Genomic DNA, 17,500 nt, shown 5'->3' with positions numbered 1-17,500 from the left:
CCGTGCGAAGTCTTGGAAAAGTCCCGTGAAGCCTTAAAAAGCCCTGTGAAGCCTTGAAAAGCCCTGGAAGTCTTGGAAAGCCTTTAGAGGTCTTGGGAAGCCCTGGGGATCCTTGAAAACCCTGGGAAGCCTTAGAAAACCCTGGGAAGTCTTGCAAGGAAAACTAGCTGGAATTAGCCTTGAGTTTACCTGGGGAAGGTTTCGGGGGCCAACGCCCCCGCCGGCACGGTCTGAGATCAGTCCTCATGGTGGATCAGGGTCTGATCAACCAGGCTGTTACTGCTGGCCGCACGCAAGCTGACGCACCGGTTGGTCAGGTACTGACTTTAGGTGCCTGTCCAGTGCCTTCTTGAAGACATCCAGAGGTCTATTGGTAATCCCCCTTATGTATGCTGGGAGGCAACTGAACAGTCTTGGCCCCCGGACACCTATTGTGTTGTCTCTCAGTGTACTCGTGGCGCCCCTGCTTTTCATCGGGGGAATGTTGCATCTCCTGCCGAATCTTTTGCTTTCATATGGAGTGATTTTCGTGTGCAGGTTTGGTACCAATCCCTCCAGGACCATCTTCTAGCTCCAGTCCGAATAAAAAAAATCCGGATTAGTCGATATCAGGAATCTGGTTAGGCGAACAGTCATCACGTAAACATAGGTCCTCCATTAACCCCCTCCCTCTGGGCCATAATAATGTGGACAGGACCATAATTACTGATGAGGACAAGGATATAATGATGTTTAACGGGCCATAATTAACATTAGCCAGGCTGTGATTTAGCAAACTGAGACAAATCTATTCCATTACCCGTAATTATCTCATGAATCATTAACCAGGTAATTATTTACTTAAAGAATGACCGGAAGTTCAGAACTCATGGAAAAGGTTTATCGTTAATTACCCTATTCAGTATTTAAGTGGACTTAACTACCATTAACGACTCTTTTATTAACCATGGTTGCCATTAACAACCCTTTACTGCAATTTAATACCCATATTTATTACCCTTTTAATTACTTTTAGTAGGCTAATAGCCTTTCATTAATGCTGTTATTGGATACAGCAGCGTAATGTAATTAGGAAGAGGTACAAGAACAAATGCTGCAGACTCCACTCGAAGAGAAAGACCTAGGAGTAAGCATATCGACAGAAGTTTACATCAGATGAAGAGCCTCTGCAGCCTAAGCTTATGTGTCAAATGTAAGAGTAATTAAGGAATCTCAACAAAGAGTTATTCTGGACACACAAGGCCTAGTCACAGACCGGGCCGCGGGAGCGTTGACCCCTCCAGGTATACTCCAGGTATACAACATATGTCAGGCCCATTCTGAAGTATGCAGCACCAGTATGGAACCCACAGCTGAAAAAAAAATATTTTCAGAAACTGGAGACTTCAATTCAATTCAAGTTTATTCTCTATAAAGGTTACAATGTGGGGTTTACAGGTTTTGGGTATTGTGTGGTTTACATGTTATAAAATATTAATTACAGTGGGGGCCACTAGGACACCTAGCATGGCTAGGCATTTCGAGCAGACTTAGATTAAATCCTTTTTTTTTTTTTTTTTTTTTTTTTTTTTTTTTTATTTGCCGGTACTCTCCCGGCCCGGGTCTTTTCCAAGTAGTGGTGACCCGGCCTTGGCTCCCTACAGATTATGGTATTAAGGCTAAGTGACTACATCATAATTTGTGAGTTTAGCAATGTGAATACTTTTGTTTTGGCACAATACAAAGTGTCTATATTGGAGTATCATAGGCAAACTTATGACTAGTTAGGATTTATTATTTTAAGATTAAGATTAGTATTTCTGGGTTTATTGTCAGTGGGTGAGTGAGTGTAATTGTGAACCACCAGGTGGTTATCATGTAGTTAGTTGTCGGGGTGTATCAGGGAGATAAGATGTTTTCTAACTGTGGTTTCGAAAGTGATGAATGTGTCTGCAGTTCTAGAGTTTTCAGGTAGGGTGTTCCAGATTTTAGGTCCTTTGAAATATATTGAATTTTTGTAAAGGTTTAGTCGAACACGGGGAATGTCATAGAGATGTTTGTGTCTGGTGTTATGCCTGTGGATCCTGTCACAACTATCAAGAAAGCGTTTTAGCTCAAGGTTAATATTGGAATTTAAGGTCCTGTAGATATAGATTGCACAGTAGTAAGTGTGGATGTTCTGAACAGGGAATAAGTTTAGATCTATGAAGAGTAGGGGGGTGTGTTGCCAGGGATGGGATTTAGTAATTATTCTTACTGCGGCTTTTTGTTGGGTTATTATTGGCTTTAGGTGTGTTGCTGCAGTTGAACCCCAAGCACAGATAGCATAGGTGAGGTATGGATATATAAGTGAATGGTATAGTGTGAGAAGGGCAGTTTGCGGCACGTAGTATCGTATCTTGGAGAGGATGCCCACCGTTTTGGATACTTTTTTTTGTTATGTGTTGGATATGGGTGCTGAAATTTAGGTTGTTGTCGAGGTATAGGCCAAGGAATTTGCCCTCATTATGTCTGGCAATTAGAGTGTTGTCAATCTTAATGTTAAGTTGTGCAACACCTGCTCTGCTACCAAACATAATATAGTAGGTTTTGCCAGTGTTAAGTGTAAGTTTATTGGCTGTCATCCAAGTCGATATTTTGAGCAGCTCCTCGTTAACAATTGTGTTGAGGGTGGCAAGATTAGGGTGGGAGATGACATAAGTCGTGTCGTCAGCAAAGAGAATGGGTTTCAGGTGTTGGGATATGTTTGGAAGACCATTGATGTAAAGGAGGAAGAGCAGGGGTCCAAGGACACTTCCCTGCGGAACTCCAGTATCAAGTGGCCGTATTGATGAGGCTGTGTCTTTAATGGTGACATACTGATACCTATTAGAAAGGTAGGATTTAAAATATGCAAGCGCATGGCCTCTTATACCATAGTGGTCAAGTTTGTGGAGTAGGATGCCGTGGTCTACTGTGTCAAACGCTTTTCTTAGGTCAATAAAAATTCCTATGTGCAGAAGTACGCAACGAGGAGGTAAGGAGCACGAGATACGAGGAGAGGCTACCGGAACTTGATATAACATTGGAAGACAGAACCAGGGAAGGCATACCTGGAAAGGTTTTGATATTAATGAACAAAATACTCGGGAATTGATAGGGTGGGACAAGCTGTTTAAGAGGCGAGAAATACGTATAGATGGATACTAAAGATATAGATGAGCCATAATGATATTAGGTAGTAGTTCTTCAGCTTCATTGTGGTCGGGAAGTGAAATGACCTCGACAAAAAAATATAGTGGAGGCAGACTTCATATATAGTTTTAAAATGAGGTACGAATGAACCCACTAGGTTAGGAGGGAGTGAATTTGGTAAGTGTAGAGTCGAGAGGCAGTGCCAGAAGCTAGGACTCGATTCTTGCAGCTACATATAGGTGAGTACATGCACACGCATACACACACACAAGCAAACACACACACACACACACACACACACACACACACACACACACACACACACACACACACACACACACACACACACACACACACACACACACGCACACAGTGGGCGCCAGTGACGAGCGGGGTCCCACAGGGGTCAGTCCTGGGACCAGTGCTATTCTTGGTATATGTGAACAACATGACGGAAGGGATAGACTCAGAAGTGTCCCTGTTTGCAGATGACGTGAAATTAATGAGGAGAATTAAATCAGACGCGGACCAGACAGGTCTACAAAGAGACCTGGACAGGCTGGTTGTGTGGTCCAGAAACTGGCTCCTAGAATTTAACCCACCAAATGCAAAGTCATGAAGATCGGAGGAGGGCAAAGAAGACCGCAGACAGAGTATAGGCTAGGTGGCCAAAGGCTGCAAACCTCACTCAAGGAGAAAGACCTATGAATAAGTATAATACCGAGTACATCGCCAGAAGCACACATTAACCAGATAACTGCTGCGGCATATGGGCGCTTGGCAAACCTGAGAATAGCGTTCCGGTACCTCTGTAAGGAATCGTTCTAGACTTTATACACTGTGTACGTAAGGCCCATACTGAAGTACGCAGCACCAGTTTGGAACCCACACCTGGTCAAACACGTCAAGAAATTAGAGAAAGCGCAAAGGTTTGCAGCAAGACTAGTTCCAGAGCTAAGGGGAATGTCCCATGAAGAAAGGTTAAGGGAAATCGGTCTGACAACACTGGAGGACAGGAGGGTTAGGGGAGACATGATAACGACATACAAAAGACAGAGACAGGATATTCCAGAGATGGGACACAGAAACAAGGGGTCACAATTGGAAGCTGAAGACTCAGATGAGTCAAAGGGATGTTAGGAAGTATTTCTTCAGTCATAGAGTAGTTAGGAAGTGGAATAGTCTGGCAAGCGATGTAGTGGAGGTAGGAACTATACATAGGTTTAAAACGAGGTATGATAAGCTCATGGAGCAGGGGGAGAGAGGACCTAGTAGCGGTCGGTGAAGAGGCGGGGCCAGGAGCTGAGTCTCGACCCCTGCAACCACAATTAGGTGAGTACACACACACACACACACACACACACACACATCTTAATAAGGAATCGTTCAATACCCTGTACACCGTGTACGTTAGGCCCATATTGGAGTATGCGGCACCAGTCTGGAACCCACACCTAGCCAAGCACGTAAAGAAACTAGAGAAATTTTAAGGTTTGCAACAAGACTAGTCCCAGAGCTAAGAGGTATGCCCTACGAGGAGAGGTTAAGGGAAATCAACCTGACGACACTGGAGGACAGGAGAGATAGGGGGGACATGATAACGACATACAAAATACTGAGAGGAATTGACAAGATGGACAAAGACAGGATGTTCCAGAGATGGGACACAGCAACAAGGGGACACAGTTGGAAGTTGAAGACACAGATGAATCACAGGGATGTTAGGAAGTACTTCTTCAGCCACAGAGTAGTCAGGAAGTGGAATAGTTTGGGAAGCGATGTAGTGGAGGCAGGAAAGGACCCCAATGGAAATAAGTCACTCTGTCTGACTTTTTTGGGTTATCCCAGGTTCTCTACACATATGCTGCTATGTATGATAATTCTATGTAACTGTATTGTGTATACCTGAATAAACTTACTTACTTACTTACTTAGATCCATACATAGCTTTAAGCAGAGATATGATAAAGCTCACGGTTCAGGGAGAGTGACTTAGTAGCGACCAGTGAAGAGGCGGGGCCAGGAGCTTGGACTCCACCCTTGCAACCTCAACTAGGTGATTACACACACACACACACACACACACACACACACACACAGTGCACACAACCGAGGAAGAAGTGAAGAGGCTTCTGAGTGAGCTAGATACCTCAAAGGCAATGGGGCCAGATAACATCTCCCCATGGGTATTGAGAGAGGGAGCAGAGGCGCTATGTGTACCCCTAACAACAATATTCAATACATCTATCGAAACAGGGAGATTGCCTGAGGCATGGAGGACAGCAAATGTAGTCCCAATCTTTAAAAAAGGAGACAGACATGAAGCATTAAACTACAGACCAGTGTCACTGACATGTATAGTATGCAAAATCATGGAGAAGATTATCAGGAGAAGAGTGGTGGAACACCTAGAAAGGAACGATCTCATCAACAGCAGCCAACATGGTTTCAGGGATGGGAAATCCTGTGTCACAAACCTACTGGAGTTCTATGACATGGTGACAGCAGTAAGACAAGAGAGAGAGGGGTGGGTGGATTGCATTTTCTTGGACTGCAAGAAGGCGTTTGACACAGTTCCACACAAGAGATTGGTGCAAAAACTGGAGGACCAAGCAGGGATAACAGGGAAGGCACTACAATGGATCAGGGAACACTTGTCAGGAAGACAGCAGCGAGTCATGGTACGTGGCGAGGTGTCAGAGTGGGCAACTGTGACCAGCGGGGTCCCGCAGGGGTCAGTCCTAGGACCAGTGCTGTTTCTGGTATTTGTGAACGACATGACGGAAGGAATAGACTCTGAGGTGTCCCTGTTTGGAGATGACGTGAAGTTGATGAGAAGAATTCACTCGATCGAAGACCAGGCAGAACTACAAAGGGATCTGGACAGGCTGCAGACCTGGTCCAGCAACTGGCTCCTGGAGTTCAATCCCACCAAGTGCAAAGTCATGAAGATTGGGGAAGGGCAAAGAAGGCCGCAGACGGAGTACAGTCTAGGGGGTCAGAGACTACAAACCTCACTCAAGGAAAAAGATCTTGGGGTGAGTATAACACCAGGCACATCTCCTGAAGCGCACATCAACCAAATAACTGCTGCAGCATATGGGCGCCTAGCAAACCTCAGAACAGCATTCCGACATCTTAATAAGGAATCATTCAGGACCCTGTACACCGTGTACGTTAGGCCCATATTGGAGTATGCGGCACCAGTTTGGAACCCACACCTAGCCAAGCACGTGAAGAAACTAGAGAAAGTGCAAAGGTTTGCAACAAGACTATTCCCAGAGCTAAGAGGTATGTCCTACGAGGAGAGGTTAAGGGAAATCAACCTGACGACACTGGAGGACAGGAGAGATAGGGGGGACATGATAACGACATACAAAATACTGAGAGGAATTGACAAGGTGGACAAAGACAGGATGTTCCAGAGATTGGACACAGTAACAAGGGGACACAGTTGGAAGCTGAAGACACAGATGAATCACAGGGATGTTAGGAAGTATTTCTTCAGCCACAGAGTAGTCAGTAAGTGGAATAGTTTGGGAAGCGATGTAGTGGAGGCAGGATCCATACATAGCTTTAAGCAGAGGTATGATAAAGCTCACGGCTCAGGGAGAGTGACCTAGTAGCGATCAGTGAAGAGGCGGGGCCAGGAGCTCGGACTCGACCCCCGCAACCTCAACTAGGTGAGTTCAACTAGGTGAGTACACACACACACACACACACACACACACACACAACAGGCCTAGTGTCTAATCGACATGTGCCTAGGACCAAATGGTAACTAACACACACAAAGTTAGTTCCAGAGCTAAGGGGAATGTCCTATGAAAAAATGTTAAGGGAAATAGGCCTGACGACACTTGAGGACAGGAGGGTTAGGGGAGACATGATAACGACATACAAAATACTGCGTGGAATAGACAAGGTGGACAGAGACAGGATGTTCCAGAGAAGGGACACAGAAACAAGGGGTCACAATTGGAAGTTGAAGACCCAGATGAGTCAAAGGGATGTTAAGAAATATTTCTTCAGTCATAGAGTAGTCAGGAAGTGGAATAGCCTAGGAAGTGAGGTAGTGGAGGCAATAACCATACATAGCTTTAAGATGAGGTATGATAAAGCTGATGGAGCAGGGAAACAAAGGACCTAGTAGCGATCAGTGAAGAGGCGGGGCCAGGAGCTAAGTATCGACCCCTGCAACCACAATTAGGTGAGTACACACACAGACACACACATACACAAATACCCATGCTATCTTTTAACAAATTGAATATAATTCAACAAACTTGCTTTGCACAATTCTTATATTAACACTCGCTTCTTCGGAGTTCCACAATTAATTTTAAAGTCATAATTTTAACAGGAAAACTGCGCATCAATCATTTTTTCCACAGTGCAAACACTGTTGTTACAGTGAGTGAATTATATTTCAGTTAAGTCAGATAACATTATTGTCTTTCATAACCCTGGGCTGTTTTCTGGTTTCTTATATGAGGAATTATTGCATCAGTGTGAGAAGGTTGGGTCCTGACTCCTGAAACTGTAAGATAATTAGTCTCTTAGCCTGATGGACTGTTAACATCAAACTACGTTTCAATTTCGTCTACTTCGTTTTCTACCGAAGATGATGTCTCCAGGAGTGTGATTCATCTCTGTATTCGACTGATGAAAAGTGCAGCGCAGGCAAAATGATTCTCAGTGTTGCACATATGCCTTCCTTATCAAATAATGTGGATGCCCATGATACCTGTATATTCTCTTCACGATATTTTTACCCCTGCCCAGACTAACCTAGTTCTTAGGGTGTACCACCTCCTTTGGAAGCCAAAAAACCGAGTGTAAATGACGAACTCTGGTAGCAGTGTTCAGGAAAGCATTAAATCTACCATTGGATTGTCACTAATAGCCTCAAGCAACCTTTTCAGGTAGACTGAGAGAAACATAAATTGGCAAGGAAACCTCTCAAAACTGACTCCAACTGACTGGTAACTATTGAAACACTTATGCAACATATGGGAATCTTTATTCAGGAAACGTTTCGCCGCACAGTGGCTTCATCAGTCCAATACAAAGAAGAAAGGCGTAAGGAGAGGAGGAGTTTGAGGTGATCAGTCCCTCAGCCTGGAGTCGATGTGTTCAGTCCATCAATTTTGTAGAATGTAAAGCATAGGGCCGTAGACGTGGCTTATATACTGTAGTGAGGTGAGGTGAAGCAGGCGGAGGTGGGGGTCATAGTGGTACCATCCATTAGTCGAAGTAGGTCTTCGTCCTAAGGTTGGACAAGTGTTGAAGAATTCTTTGTAACAAGATCCCATGATGCTACATTGTCTGACAGCATCGTGGGATCTTGTTACAAAGAATTCTTCAACACTTCGACTAGTGGATGTTACCACTATGACCCCACCTCCTCCTGCTTCGCGTCACCTCACTACAGTATATAAGCCACGTCTACGGCCCTATTCTTTACATTCTACAAGATTGATGGACTGAACACATCGACTCCAGGCTGAGGGACTGATCACCTCAAACTCCTCCTCTCCATACGCCTTTCTTCTTTGCATTGTTCTGATGAAGCCACTGTGTGGCGAAACGTTTCCTGAATAAAGATTCCCATATGTTGCATAGGTGTCTCAATCTTTAACTTGTCGGTTTTTCAAACCATTCATCATGACTGGTAACTGCAACGGCGAACCTACATTTTTGGGTCTCTGAAGCTTGAACTGTTATGGCGTCAACTTAGCAACCAGCAACGACTAGCCTACATCATACTTTAATAACCTTTTAATTTTTATTTTAGCTATTATTTTGTATTGAATTACACTATATTATTAATATTCCTTTTTTCTAAACCCTTCTCATACAGTAGACCTAAAATTTTTAAGCAATGTGGACTAAAGTCGTTTCTGGGGCCACCAGGATTAGCGGCCCTGAAGCTAAGGCTTCATTACTTTCATAGTAGATCCGCCTCTGTGTAACTGTGCTGAATGTCACTCTCGTGAAGGTTGTTAACTACATGGTAATATACAGCTTTCCACATGGATTATTGACATATGGCTGTATGTACTCACAGGACGATAGTTACTAATGCTCTATCTACTTTTTTCTTCATATTAAGAGTGACGCTGGCCGCCTTGAGCACATCAAGCAAAGAAGTGGAGGTTCAGTTCAAAGACACCAATGGTCAGGAGTACTTTAATCCCTAAAATGTAGATTAAAGTGCTCTTTCAGTATATATATATATACTGACAGATTTGAAATATCTAGGTGCATATGTCATTATATGATGATACCGTTACTGTGTGTGTATGTACTAATCTCACCTATTTGTACTCACCTCTTTGTGGTTGGTGGGATCGATTCGCATCTCCTGGCCCCTCCTCTTTGCTATAGGTGTGTGTTTGCGTGTCTGCATTCCTTAAACCATTGTCAAAATTTTAATCTATGTCTGTAAAATTATTTCTGTATTGTTCTAAACATATTCTTAGCCTGTAAACTCAAGTGTGATAGACTAATTAGCATTTTCCTTAATTTAAGTAGGTTAAGCTAAGAAAATATTTCGTTTTTTTTTTTTTACAATTTTTCTTAGTTTAAATAAGTTAACCTTAGAAAACCTTTCGTTTTCTCTGAAGTTCTTCTTCCAACGTTTTCTCTAAATGTCAGTCACATCCGTTTTCTTACCAGAATTGATCCACGTGTAACTTAAATATTATGAAGGTTCCTTACGTCCTTATAAATGCACACACACGCACACACGTTAACCCTCTCGCACTAATGTATCACACTGAGTGATTAGGAGTTGAGAGGCCGGCCCAGGCGCTAAAACCTGGTCAGAACAGCTAGGTGAGCACATAGAGGAAAGATTCCACCATATCATATATTCATATATTTCATATATTACTTATATTCATGCAAAATACCGGAAAGCATTGAAAAGACAGAACGAGTGTACCGTGTACCAGCACGAATGTCCCTTGTAGCTCAGTGGTTCCTGGGTTCATATACTTGGAGGAGTGCGACACGTTTATTCAGGTACAGGTACACATAAATACAGTAACATAAATTATCATACTTAGCAGGATATGTGTAGATTACATAGGATAACGCAGAGAAGTCAAAGTGACTTATTTCCATTAGGTCTTTGATATGCTGGTCAGTAAGTTCATTTAAGTTCAAGTACACAGTTTAGTTAGTTTAATATGTTTATTATGCACCCCATACCCATCCTGTGGGCGGTAGTCAAAAGATTACAGAGGTACATAATTGATCCAGGGACTGGACTCCAAAGTTTTGATAGCTGAGCAAGTTACAAAGGTAATGAACTAGATCTGGTCATAATCATGACCAAATTACAAAGGTAATGAGCTCCAGGTTGAGCTGGTCACACTCATGAATAATTGCAAAGGTAATGAATCATAAACACATTAATCATGAGAATTTACAAAGGTAATGAGCTCCAGGTAGAGCTGGTCAAAATCATGACAAGTTTCAAAGGTAATGAATGATAAACACGTTATGACATGATTACAATCATAGACAAATTACAGAGTAATGAGCAGTTAACAAACATAGTAGGGGATTCATCCATTGCCCCAACAACAGATGTTGCTAGGTGCCTGTCTCTCCTCGGTAGACAGCCATTGCAAACAGCAGCAAGTTGCCTCGGGATCTGCTGCTTGCACGAGCACCATCGACCCTCCCCAAGAGGTCCAAGAAGCCAGTGACTCCGTTAGCAGCCCGATGGAGAGCTGCCCTAGGGACATGTCAGCGTCCTGGTGGACGCCAAGTTGATTGAAGATCCCAGGCCCTCGTGTGCACGGATGTTGAAGCTTGAGGAACTGAGTACACACTGCCTGTGGCACAACTGGCAGCTGCCTCGCGGTCGAACTCCACGATGCTGTCCCTGTAGTGGAAGTTCCTGTGAGCCCGGCATATATAGTAACATGTGTAAATTTCCTAGAAAAACTCAAAAAGTTACACAAACTGACTTCTTTTCACTGGGGTTCTTGAGGTTAGTGAAGTTTCAAGTTTGTTGTCTACACTTTACGGTGACCCATGGCCTGGTGGCAAAAGCTCTCACTTCACACGGTGAGTGTCCGGGTTCGATTCCCGGAGAGGGTTGAAACATTGGGCGTGTTTCCTTACACCTGCTGTCTATGTTCACCCATCAGTAAACAACGGATACCTGTGTGTTAGTCGATTGGTGTGGGTCGCATCCCTAACAAAACTAACCTAATTTGTCCGAAATGTTCTACAAACAAGGGGCTTTCTGTATAGTAGTATGTCAGCTAGGACTGTATACCTTGTACTTGTAGAAATAAAGACATTATTATTATTACACTAGGGGTTACTAAGGCTGCTTACCACCAGACAAGAATACCATGATCCTTAAAATAGGGAATAAAATAAATTTTTAGTATATATGCAATGAGAGAAATACACCTATCGGTGTATGCAAGTAAGTAAGTAAGTTTATTCAGGTATACACAAATCAGTTACATACAATTATCATACATAGCAGCATATGTGTAGAGAACCTGGGATAACCCAAAAAAGTCAGAGTGACTTATTTCCATTGGGGTCCTTGCGTACCTGTAACTAAATAAACTTACTTGTTTCAACTTATCACTTGCCACTAACATCATTCATCTTGCACTCCAAGAAGACTATACAGCATCTTAACATCTTACGTCTTACACAATAAAATTTTGTTTTTTCCCTCAAATGTTTTTGTTCTATTTTTTATTTTTATATCTAGGTTAATTAATGGTTAAATGAATTGCTTTCAGCCTTCCCAGTGATTAATGGTTCTTATGGTTAATTAAGAGAGAGTGAGAGAGGCGTTTGAGTGTTGATGAACGACTTGTTTAGGCACACACACACACATGGCAGGAAACATACATAGCTTTAAGATGAGGTATGTTAAAGCTCATGGAGCAGGGCGAGAGAGGACCTAGTAGCACTCAGTGAAGAGGCGGGGCGAGGAGCTGAGTCTCGACCCCTGCAACCACAATTAGGTGAGTACACACACAAACACCAACACGTACACAAACAAACAAACACACACACACACACAAAGTGAGAAAGTGTAGAGATGAACAAGACTAATCGCAGAGTTTAGAGGGAGAAGGTATTAAGAGAGTTTACCTGAGAGAGTTCCGGGAGGCTACAGCAACTGAACCTGACGCCGTTGGAGGATAGAAGAACCAGGAAAGGTACGATAACAACAGAGATAGATTATTCTAGAGGGAAACGGGTACACGTGGGGTCACTTTGGAAGTTGAAAATATAGATGATTCACAGGGATGCTAGGAAGTATTTCTTCAGCTTCAGGATATTATTATTAATTTATTTTCAACAGACCCACTATAAAAATTAATAACTGGGATATCTTTAGTATCTTCTTGTGTGAAAACCGAGTAAGTGGAATGACGTGGACGTAGTAGTTAGTTAGTTTAATATCTTTATTATGCACCCCATACCCATCCTGTGGGCGGTAGTCAAAAGATTACAAAGGTACATAATGGGTCCAGGGACGTAGTAGCAGAGGAAAGTTTCATACACAGTTTTAAGAATAGATACGACAGGACAAACTGCCAAGTTCAGAGGCTGGGTCTCTGATGTGAGTATACAGCTATTAGCGATATTTATACCAAATATTAGGCGATAAAAGATTATTGTACAAATTATGTAATGAAGGGATATCTGACCTTGTTCCTTACCCCCTTACCTCACCCACAACTCCCCCCTCACCTGTCCCACGCCCTCTAACCTGTCCCACGCCCCCTCACCTGCTCCAGACACCTGTAATAACATTAAGTGTCTTTAACAGAAAGTGCCACGATGACCCGAATTTTATAATTAGTTCGGTTTACATACACTAGGAGACGGCATAAGCGAACACACGAACGTTTTAAATGTGCACTATTTATTTCTTCCTCAGACCGAGGTCTTCTTTAACAGATTTATAAATGGGAATTACTCACCTTCCAGTAATAAACGATTAATGGACCACCATGAGTAAGGTTACTCAAGTTACTGAGAGGATGACTGCCATGAGATTCAACCTTGCTCGACGTCTCTTTCGATCCAGTGACAACAAGTAGTCGATCAGCATTGTCGACAGGGTGAATTAGACACATGTTCAACGACTGGGTATCTTTATTGTGTAGACGTTTCGCCAACCAGTAGCTTTATCAGTACTATACCTGAACAAAAACAGCAGACTGAAGAGGTTGAACCTAGCAGCAGGTATTGTAGTCTTGAAACTCCCGGGTTCAGTCCTCGGCAAGTAGACATGCATCTAAATTTTCTTGCATCTGTTGCCTGTGTTTAATTTGCTTGTGGGTCGCATATTGCGTAGAGAATATCACAGAATACAATAGAAAAATGAGCTAAGAGTTACCACATTTGAAGACAATGACTTGTCTAATTTAAGTCGAAGTAGTGTTGGTTTCTTCGTCAGGAAACAACACAGAGTGTCCTGACTGAGTAAGTTTATTCAGGTATACATAAATACAGTTACATAGAATTATCATACATAGCAGCATATGTGTAGAGAACCTGGGATAACCCAAAAAAGTCAGACAGAGAGGAGAATACCGGCGAATAAGAAAAAAAAACTGACTTATTTCCATTGGGGTCCTTTTACCTTATTATTATAATATAAAGGTTATAATATCTTATTATTATTCTATAATGAAGATAACATCTTATTATTATACTAAAAAGACTATCTACTACACGAGGGTCATTAATACTACAATACGAGGGTCATTACTAGGAATAAGGTAAAATTACACGTGTGTTAGCTGAAAAATAAAAAAAATCATTCCCCTCCCTTTCTGTAGCTACATTCATCAGACACCTTTTGGCACTCTTCTTGAACTGGTTCATGCTATGACTGGCTTTGACATGTGCAGGCAGTCTGTTCCATTCCTTTATTGCTGTACAATAAAAGGTGTTTGAAGCCTGGCCACTGACTGTGGGTAGTACAAAGTTGTGCTCTCTCCCCCTAGTACTATGATTTCTTTGGTTCCCAACTTTGACAAAATTGGCAGCAAGATATTCTGGACACTGTTTGTGAGCAATTTTATAAACATGATTTAGCTTAAGTTGTTTTACTCTGTCTTCAACATTCAGCATATCCAACTGCTGTAATTCATCCTGGCCTACATGTTCTCTTGGTCCCAGGTCCAGGATGAATCTTACGATTTTGTTCTGGGTGATTTGCAGTCTGTCTTTCACTTTTTTTTTTGTCAAGGCAGAGTACCGTGAAGAGCAAGCGTAATCCATATGACACTGTATAAGGGCTAGACATAGGGTCCTGCGAGCCTCAGTAGGTAGACACTGTGCTTGTCTATAGAGGAATTTCAGTCTGGCATTCGCTTTCTTTACTACACTGTTCCCTATCAATTCTCCTGACATTCATGAGTCAAAGAGGATTCCCAGATATTTTACTGAGGAAACATTGGTCTTAATCGGATAATGACCCGTTCAGTTGTGTATCATCCTCTGGTGTATCCCAACCAGGCTTTATAACCCAGTCAAAAAGCAAAAGATCACTCCACAGTGGAGTTTCCTAGGATGGTCATACCCTCACAGGTGTCATAATAATGCAGAAAACTGGTGGTATTTTATTCTTCGAGAAACAGGACCAGTGTTTACTGGCACCAGTCTTAGCCACATGATGACCCATAAACTGGAGCGTTTGGTCTTAAGGCCAAGACCTTCAACTGGGTATATAATAAATTAGTACCTTCCATTGTCTTGTAACTTATAACGAGCTTGTACTCAGAACGGAGAACGTAATAATTGCAGCGTTTTCACAACAGCAATACAAAAACTTATATTACTTCAACACTAAGTAATTTACTAACAAAGGAGGTTCCTTCATGCAAAGTCCGCTGAGCAACAAGTGTGTTCCTCCTTCATTCTTACATAATATCTATGAAACCCTCGTGCCTTAGTGGCCTCGACGGCCTGATTAATTACAGCTACACGAGTCTCAGCTCGCTCGTTCACTCGTAGAAAATGGGTTTAGGTTGGGTGGGGCCGGACAATGGAGGTGCTGTCAGAAGGGAGACTCCGCTAAAATAAATGACCCACTCCCCGAGGTCCTCCACAGGTGGTCTCTGAGGTGAGAATTCATGACAGCAATATTCTGCAGTGTAATTTCATGGCTGCAGACACTGCCTCTTGTCAGTGGTGGTTCAAATTACTGAATTCCTTCTCGGTGTGAAGTGAGGTGACTCTCGACGCTCTATCTTGAATTTAAGCTAAAAAAGAAGGCATAAAAATATGTTTTATGAAATTATTCTCGGTGTTTTAGCTTCATATTTTTGTCACAACTAATAATAATACAGGACAGCATTTAAATCAAATAATCTGCTGCAGAGAGCCAACTATGCGTTCAGGAAAGGTTAACAGGTAGGTGACTATGATAACAAGCGGACTTACACGATAACATAACTAAGAAGTTGATATATTATTCTCAAGCCTATCAACACGAGTGTTATTAAAGGCTGCTGTACCACCAGGCTAGCACACTTTAATCCCTATAAATGGGATTAAATCTGGAGTATCTGAGAGAGTTAGAGCAAAGGAAGGGGTAGCAGTAATGTTAAATGATCAGTTATGGAAGGAGAAAAGAGAATATGAATGTGTAAATTCGAGAATTATGTGGATTAAAGTAAAGGTTGGATGCGAGAAGTGGGTCATAATAAGCGTGTATGCACCTGGAGAAGAGAGGAATGCAGAGGAGAGAGAGAGATTTTGGGAGATGTTAAGTGAATGTATAGGAGCCTTTGAACCAAGTGAGAGAGTAATTGTGGTAGGGGACCTGAATGCTAAAGTAGGAGAAACTTTTAGAGAGGGTGTGGTAGGTAAGTTTGGGGTGCCAGGTGTAAATGATAATGGGAGCCCTTTGATTGAACTTTGTATAGAAAGGGGTTTAGTTATAGGTAATACATATTTTAAGAAAAAGAGGATAAATAAGTATACACGATATGATGTAGGGCGAAATGACAGTAGTTTGTTGGATTATGTATTGGTAGATAAAAGACTGTTGAGTAGACTTCAGGATGTACATGTTTATCGAGGGGCCACAGATATATCAGATCACTTTCTAGTTGTAGCTACACTGAGAGTAAAAGGTAGATGGGATACAAGGAGAATAGAAGCATCAGGGAAGAGAGAGGTGAAGGTTTATAAACTAAAAGAGGAGGCAGTTAGGGTAAGATATAAACAGCTATTGGAGGATAGATGGGCTAATGAGAGCATAGGCAATGGGGTCGAAGAGGAATGGGGTAGGTTTAAAAATGTAGTGTTAGAGTGTTCAGCAGAAGTTTGTGGTTACAGGAGAGTGGGTGCAGGAGGGAAGAGGAGCGATTGGTGGAATGATGATGTAAAGAGAGTAGTAAGGGAGAAAAAGTTAGCATATGAGAAGTTTTTACAAAGTAGAAGTGATGCAAGGAGGGAAGAGTATATGGAGGAAAAGAGAGAGGTTAAGAGAGTGGTGAAGCAATGTAAAAAGAGAGCAAATGAGAGAGTGGGTGAGCTGTTATCAACAAATTTTGTTGAAAATAAGAAAAAGTTTTGGAGTGAGATTAACAAGTTAAGGAAGCCTAGAGAACAAATGGATTTGTCAGTTAAAAATAGGAGAGGAGAGTTATTAAATGGAGAGTTAGAGGTATTGGGAAGATGGAGGGAATATTTTGAGGAATTGTTAAATGTTGATGAAGATAGGGAAGCTGTGATTTCGTGTATAGGGCAAGGAGGAATAACATCTTGTAGGAGTGAGGAAGAGCCAGTTGTGAGTGTGGGGGAAGTTCGTGAGGCAGTAGGTAAAATGAAAGGGGGTAAGGCAGCCGGGATTGATGGGATAAAGATAGAAATGTTAAAAGCAGGTGGGGATATAGTTTTGGAGTGGTTGGTGCAATTATTTAATAAATGTATGGAAGAGGGTAAGGTACCTAGGGATTGGCAGAGAGCATGCATAGTTCCTTTGTATAAAGGCAAAGGGGATAAAAGAGAGTGCAAAAATTATAGGGGGATAAGTCTGTTGAGTGTACCTGGTAAAGTGTATGGTAGAGTTATAATTGAAAGAATTAAGAGTAAGACGGAGAATAGGATAGCAGATGAACAAGGAGGCTTTAGGAAAGGTAGGGGGTGTGTGGACCAGGTGTTTACAGTGAAACATATAAGTGAACAGTATTTAGATAAGGCTAAAGAGGTCTTTGTGGCATTTATGGATTTGGAAAAGGCGTATGACAGGGTGGATAGGGGGGCAATGTGGCAGATGTTGCAAGTGTATGGTGTAGGAGGTAGGTTACTGAAAGCAGTGAAGAGT

General features: G+C 42.2%; 1 protein-coding gene across 2 annotated transcripts in view; it reads left to right on the top strand.

The window, feature by feature from the left end:
• The window catches only part of LOC128698064 (cadherin-86C-like), a 343,481-nt gene that overhangs the window by 71,118 nt on the left and 254,863 nt on the right, over positions 1-17,500 (top strand). The gene's annotated exons all lie outside the window — the stretch shown is intronic.

The sequence above is a fragment of the Cherax quadricarinatus genome, chromosome 58, assembly GCF_038502225.1.
Source record: "Cherax quadricarinatus isolate ZL_2023a chromosome 58, ASM3850222v1, whole genome shotgun sequence".
Lineage (NCBI taxonomy): Eukaryota > Metazoa > Arthropoda > Malacostraca > Decapoda > Parastacidae > Cherax > Cherax quadricarinatus.
This window is presented reverse-complemented; position numbering and strand designations above follow the sequence as displayed.